Here is a 7121-nt window from a genome sequence, read left to right as displayed (position 1 = left end):
AAGACCGAGGCAAAAAAGTAATTGAGTACGTCTGCCTTCTCCGGAGGTACAGACATGTCCTTAGTTTCAAGTCAAATTTAATTATACTGTTAAAAATCTCATCGAGTATATTACCAAGTTTGTAACAGTAAGTCCTGCTAATATCTTGGCAGCAATCAGAAGTTATTGGTGACTAAGATTTAACATTGACTCCTCAGAGATGCTAAGCTCAGGCATATGAGATTCAAATGTGAATACAAGGTCAAGTATCTTCGTTACTGTATGTCAGTATCTTCACTACTGTATGTCAGTATTAGGTTTTAATGTGAACAAGTTTTTTTTACTGTCTCTGGAGGTATAGTTACAATAGAATACGTGACATGTACACCATTTAAATGTCCATGCTAGTCACAGAATTTTTGTATCTTGCTAACCAGGCTATTTTTTTCCCTCCGTAAGCACTGTGCCAGATTTACACAGGATGTATTTAGCAAAAAATAGTTTTATTTGTACAAACTTTTGCTCTGTAATAAAAAATAAAATAATGAAAAAACCCACAAGATTTTTTTCTTCTTTTTTACTGAAGGCTTCCTCAGAATTGCACTTACAGTCTGTCCTTCAAGGTTTTTTGTTACTGTTTCTTTTGCTGCCCACAGCAGTTTTTAGTAACTGCTTTGAATGCAATAGCTACAAGCACTTACTTTTAGTATTCACAGATGTAGCAGATCTTTAAGAGAAAACTGTATGCAAAATCAGATTTATAGTCCTTTCTGCTTTCAGTTCATGAACTTTTCAGAATCAAGTCTGTTTATTTAAGCTTAAGGCTTCCCTCAGAACAGGGAATTTTTTAAAAGGTGATTAAAAAATATGGAGTTTTTAGAAAGGAGTGTGATGCTTTCATAATGTTGGAACGTAACACTAGGAGTCTACACCAGATAGCAGTCCTGTACTTTAGCAGAACTTCAGTTCATTTCATCTTGACTTGTTTTCCTGAGTAGGTTGTCTAATTCTCAGTCTTGGTTTCCCAAAGTGCTACAGGTTGATTAATGAAGTTCCTTCCTTGTGCTGTTGGTCCAAGAGTACTGTCACGTTCTCTTGTGCTATGCAGATAAAATGAAACCCAGTACTGCCCCACGGAAGTTAGAGCTGCTGATTCCAGAGTTGTGTTGTGTGTGGTGTTTAGCAGCTCTAACTGGATACCGTTTTGTTTTTCAGTTTTGACAGCTGCAGAGGTGGTTACCTAAAAATCCTGTTTGCTCTTTGCATTGCCAGCAGCTGTGGGATGATGACAATTTGCAATTATGTTCTTGTCAGAATGTTGTTTATCTTTGAAATAGAATGGTTGCAACTACATTTAGGGAGAGCTACCTTAGGTTTAAAAAGATTTGATTGGCAATGTGTAGTGCCTATGTTTTCTGCTACTTTAGCTAATTGACAATGTACATTGCTAAGAGCAGGCTAATGAAACTTTGTCTACCAACATAGTTTAATTATCAAGCTGAATCCCTGCTAAGGAGCATATATTTGAAAAATAGACACTTTGCCTTTAAAACAAAGATACTGAGTGTGAAGAACAAGTGCTTGGTAATTCAGTGGTGGACCTTGTACAGATCTTGCAGTTCTCTGTATGGAAATGGCAGGGTGCCATAGGAAGTGTTGAGAAAGAGCCGTACTGATGTGTGAATGGTGTAATGTCTTTGAAACTGCAGGAAGCCGTTTATGGCAGCAGCCTGTGGAGCGCGCAGCTTCGTAACTGTAGCGGTGGGTGATTATCCTGGCTACTGCGTTGTAATTGCCTAACTCAAATTTATTGCTGTGTGCTTGTAGTCCAATCAGTTGACCTCTACTGCTCTGATTCCCAGCAAGCTTTTAAGCTGTGTGTGGGATGATAAGCAGTGGCTGAACCTGAGTTAATTATGTAAGTGCCCAATACATTCGAACTCCTGCTTATGAGGATCAAGGGTAGCTGATATAAAGGGAACATTAAAAAAATGTTTCCCCCATATAGCTGTCACAGTTTTTAGCATGACCTCTTATTATTGGTTGTTACAAACTTTTGAAAGTTTGAATAATGCTTCAGTAAAGTGCAAAAAGTTTATACTGGTTAAAAATCGTACTCTTCAGTGTGACTTTAGCCTACTTAATTTTAACATCCCCATGTGATCTTCCGTGGTCTTTTCATTTGTTAATTTAATTTTAATGATAAATGACTGTATTTTTCCAGAGGCTCATGGCCTTTATCAACAGTGATGGTTACCAGACCTTTTGCTTCAAATTTCACACCTCAATTTTCCCCCCCTCTATTTTTGTTTGCAGGCCTTTGAAAATCTAGAAGATTTATCTCAGTTTTCATGACTGAGCTGGAATTGTAGATACATTGCCAACACTTTGACTTAGTTAAAAAAAAAAAAAAAAAATCCTGTTGTCATCTACCTATGCAAATTGAAGAAATTCTGTATTCTGTCTTTTCAGATTCGGGTTGAAATGCACCCTGGTGTAACATACAGTAGCTACTTGTTGGAAACATTCTTGATTATTTAATTTTTGTTGCATTTCAGAGCTGTCAAGGTGTTTTGGTTGGTTGTATTTTTTTTTTTTACCATAGTGCTCTTGCAACTTTCCCAGTATTCCTGATTTATGCATCCTGGCTACAGCCCCTTCTAAATTCCTAGGATAAAATTGATGAGAAGCATTTTGGTCACTAAAATTGAGGATGGGAGCAGCCTGTAAATAGACTGATGTGAAAACTATGCACTTCCAGTTTTCCTCGTAAGCACTGGGTTTAAACTGTCCTTGGCAAATAGTAACTTCAGCTGTCACACTTCTAGCTTTCGCTTTTTCGGTGTATGCCTAATTAAGGTTAGGGTGGTTTTCAGTGGCTGTGGGGGAGAGAATCTGCAGTTCTTGGTAGCAAACAAGAAATTATCTTTGATTACTGTTTCCCAACTCCGGTTGAACAGTATTTAGGAACCAACAATTCTGTGTAATAACCAATACTATAATCTGATTTAGGTTTGCCAGCAGTGCATTTTATAGGTTTGCAGATTTAATTACTCTTTGGTTAGTTCATAAAAGTAAATAGCACATGAGCATTACATGCTATGTCAGTAAAGTGTTAAAATTATAACTGGTTTTAATACCAGAGGGTTCCTGCTATGATCATATACGTCTGGTGTTGTCTGGATGAGAAAATTTGATACCAGTATGACTAAGCTGATGTAGTTGCTTTAGTTCAGACCCTATATATCTAGTGCATTGTTGTACAATAAGGCTTTCACTGGTGAAACTGAGTCTTTGTGTTCACTGGCATTGATTTGAGCTCTGAGTCAAGGTACAGTCTTTGCACAAAAATACTGAACTGAGCATGCTGAATTCTTAAACTTGAGTTGCGACCTGTGCCTTCCTCCCTCTAAGCAGACCAGCCAGCTCCAGTTAGATCACCTCGTCAGCTGCTAGCAAGAGTGGTTCTGTAGAGCATGATTGCTGTTCTGTGATGTGACTTCTAGTGCTGCATGTCTTGTGATAAATCTGCTGTGGTTTTTAACAAATTAAAGAATAGCTTACTAAATTACTCAGAAAAAAATACGTCTGAATTTTAAGTAAGTCATACTGGATCCCACTGTATAGGTATGTATGTAATTCAGGTGTGATATTGGAGGGTGTTTTGAATACTTTTGGACTTCATGCCCTCTCATCAGACATAGCAAGAAACAAACAAGGTAGTGACTGTTGAGGAAAGAACCAGCTTATGGTCTTTAAAGATCAGTTCATTCAGCCTGGTGAAGAGGTTTGATCGTTATACTCTTAGAAGAGGTTACTCACTTAGAAAGAGAAGGAAAACAATGTTTTCACTCGTGTTTTATAACGAGGTAACTTGTCCTAGTTTAAAACCTCCTTGGAACTGAGACCTGATGTGAGTGCCGCAGGATCCGCTCAGCCAGGCTCCACAAGAGCATCGGCACCCCACCCTGTGCCTTGCCAGGCCAGTGAGATCACTGAAAAAATAAATAGTTCCATAAGCACTGGAAGTAATGACTTCTTGTTTCATGTGGTTTAGTCTCTTGTGGTTGATTTGTCTTTGGCAAAATCAGAGGGATGTGCTTTGCCTGAAGTTTTTTCTGCAGTAGGGCTGTTTGCAAGAGTTCTCAGGAATAAAATTTTTCTGGTGTCCAAAAAGATGTGAACTTGTGTACTGCTTTCCCAGTTCAGCATTTACAAGATCCTTTTCTGTTATTTATCCACCTGTTTTCACAGGATTTGTGGGAACAAATTAAGACTTCTTTATTATATTTGGCCAATAGTGGTTAATTAAATCAGATTGTTAGAAGACACACAAACAGCATGATTTCCCAATACAAGGAAACTAGGCTATAGGTATTGGTGATTCTGTGTGGTTGTCATAATGGCCAAATTCACTGTAGGGCTTTCCTTAGACTACAGGTGGTGCTATGGTACCACCTGAGTGGTTTTTCTTAGGTAACCTCTAAAGTTTATCTGCAATAGTTGGTGAACTTGTCTGCCTTCTTCTCAAAGCTGTAATGTGAGAAGAGTAATTTCACACACTAAATGTTTCTGTGGCTTTGCAGAGAACATAACTGTTCTGCATGTTAAGGTATTTATTTTTGTTTATAGCTAAATGCAAAGAAAAAGTATAGTATCTGATTTTTTTTTTTTTGGCCTTACTGCTATTCTACTGGCTGGCAATATTCTGGCATATTTCTTCCTGCAGACACTCAGACTCACTCCACCAAAGCATGAGTAACATTTCTTGTCTGCCTCAAAAATAGTAGCAAGTAAAATGTCATTTGTGATTTCAAGTGAAATTGAAATTGAATTTATCGGGTACTAATGCTAGTCTTGCACTGCCTGATGTAGGTTGAATGTTTCTTTGCCTCCATATCTTTTACCAGAGTCAAGATGGTGTTATTTGCATGCCTACTTCAGAAATAAAATGTGAGGGGATGGAGGCAAACTGCATTTTTTTCCCTCCTCTAAGCTAGAGTGGTGCATGTTCTTCCCCAAATGTATGTTAAAGCAAGAGAGTTGCATGTATGGCACCACTGGGGAGTGGTGGTGATGAGAGGACTGTGCTGGGGTAATGGATCCCATATTCTGGGAGAAGGCAGAGGTCTTGGTGTCACTTTGAGCTCCAGCCTATCCATGGGATTTAATCAGTTAGGGACTTGTTTTGGCCCTGGAGTCCTCTCTTCCTCCTTCCCTTTTTCTTCCTTCCCTCTATTTACCTACCTACCTGGGTAGGTAAACATCAGATGGGTATAAAGAGATAGTGAGAGAGGTTAAAACCCTGTCCTGCTGCCATCTCCTTTCCCCTGAAGCTTGAATTGACCAGAGAATTTCATTATTTTGTAGGGCTTTTTTAACATTGTGAAGAATTTAAATGATATGTTATTGGTGGGGCAATGATGCAGTTCACAGATTGTGTTAAAATAGTTTGTTTCCATGTATGGATTTGAAATTTCCTAATATGTCAGTGGGCAGCATAAAATGTACTGAAGTTTGGTTGCTCACAGTCTGAGAGTAATTTCGTTACTGTGTGTCACTTGATCATGCAGAGGAGATCCAGCTATTAGTGGTATCATGTCTAACTGCCACTCTGCTGAAGTAATCTTATTTGGTGGGACAGAGCAAGTGTCCAGGAGGAAGGAAAGGGTATCTGACATGATTACTCATTTATTGTATTTGTCATGTTTTATTTTTAAAGCAAGTCCTAATATAAGAGTGCATGCATGCCCCCCATCGTGGTTGTTTTACATCTGACCTCTTCTTATGAGTGGAAGCTGGCACTGGAAGTTGTCTTTGAGCTTGCCCAGAGTTTACATATGAAAACCGATGGCTTTTCTTTTTTTTGCCATGTGAGCTTACAAATAAATGAGCTCCTGGTGTTGGCTTAGTGGGCAATTGTATGAGTGCCAGAATTGACTCAGGAAAGGCTATAGGAGCTTCTGGCTGGGGAGAAGGGGAGACCGAAATTGTAGCAGTCTGGGCTTTGATTGTCTTGTTCTGCAATGGAATTGTGCCATTGCTAGGGTTAACTGTGTGGTACCATGCAGTTGTTGTTTTGTTGGTTTTTGTTTAAAGGCCTGTTCCTCAGTGAAGGAAAAAAAACGTTACTCTCTAGTTTTATCTTTGAACAATTGAAATCAAAATAGTTCAGAGGTTTGGAAAATTACAAAGACAAGTCAGCATTTTTTAAGTAATGAAATGTTTTGTAACACTGTATGTAATGCTACTCTACAATGTTTGCTGATACCGTTAGATGTAATAGCAATGAAAGGTCCTACTTGGGGTGGGGTGGGAAAGCTATTGTGCCTGACTCTGCAGGATTAGTACCTATGTCAGTCCAAAGATACATGCTTTCTGTTGAATTCAGTGATCCAGTGTTGATTCAGTGAATCCAGTGGTTAAGCTGACCATCTGGATTTGCGGTTTGAAGAACATATATACATTGTCTTAACTTTGTGTTTGTGTGAGCTCTGACTTACTTTCTAAGTATTACCGGTATTTTTTCCAAAGAGCCACAGTAATTGAGGCTAATTAAAAAGTTACTATGGAGACGCTGTTATTTTTTTTGCTACCAAAAAAAAAAAACCTCTGAGGTTAAACCTACTTAATATTAAAATCAGTGGAAAATACATAAAATACATTCGGGTCTCCTATGCTAGATAAGTTTTGTGAAGGGTGAAGAGCCTTTTCAGTGAACTTAGAAGTTGCCTTCATGGTATGTGCAAGTTAGGGGGTGGAGGATGGAAGGGAAGACCTCTGCTGTTGTCCCTGCCACTGATTAGATTGACTGTCTTGCATTATGTTTGTATTTTTGAACCTTTGTTTGTTTCATGTACCTCTTAGTTTAGGCTTGCCACAAGTTTTCTCAGAAATAAATATATTACATATTACATGTATGTTTACACTGTGTTCTCCTAGTGACACTGGCTATACTTCCTCTTTGTTGTATGTTGCCTATACTTTGCTTGATTGGAAAGTTGCCCTTATGGGTGTGAAAAAACTTGGGATAAATATACATGGCTGTGGCAGGAAAATATAGAAGGTTGACTGTGGTTGGGATTTATCAATGGATTAGCTTTCTAAACAGATATTGCAAGTAAAAATTCTTTAACATCATG

This window comes from Pygoscelis adeliae, unplaced genomic scaffold (assembly GCF_000699105.1).
Source record: "Pygoscelis adeliae isolate BGI_AS28 unplaced genomic scaffold, ASM69910v1 Scaffold33, whole genome shotgun sequence".
Classification (NCBI taxonomy): Eukaryota; Metazoa; Chordata; class Aves; order Sphenisciformes; family Spheniscidae; genus Pygoscelis; species Pygoscelis adeliae.
This window is presented reverse-complemented; position numbering follows the sequence as displayed.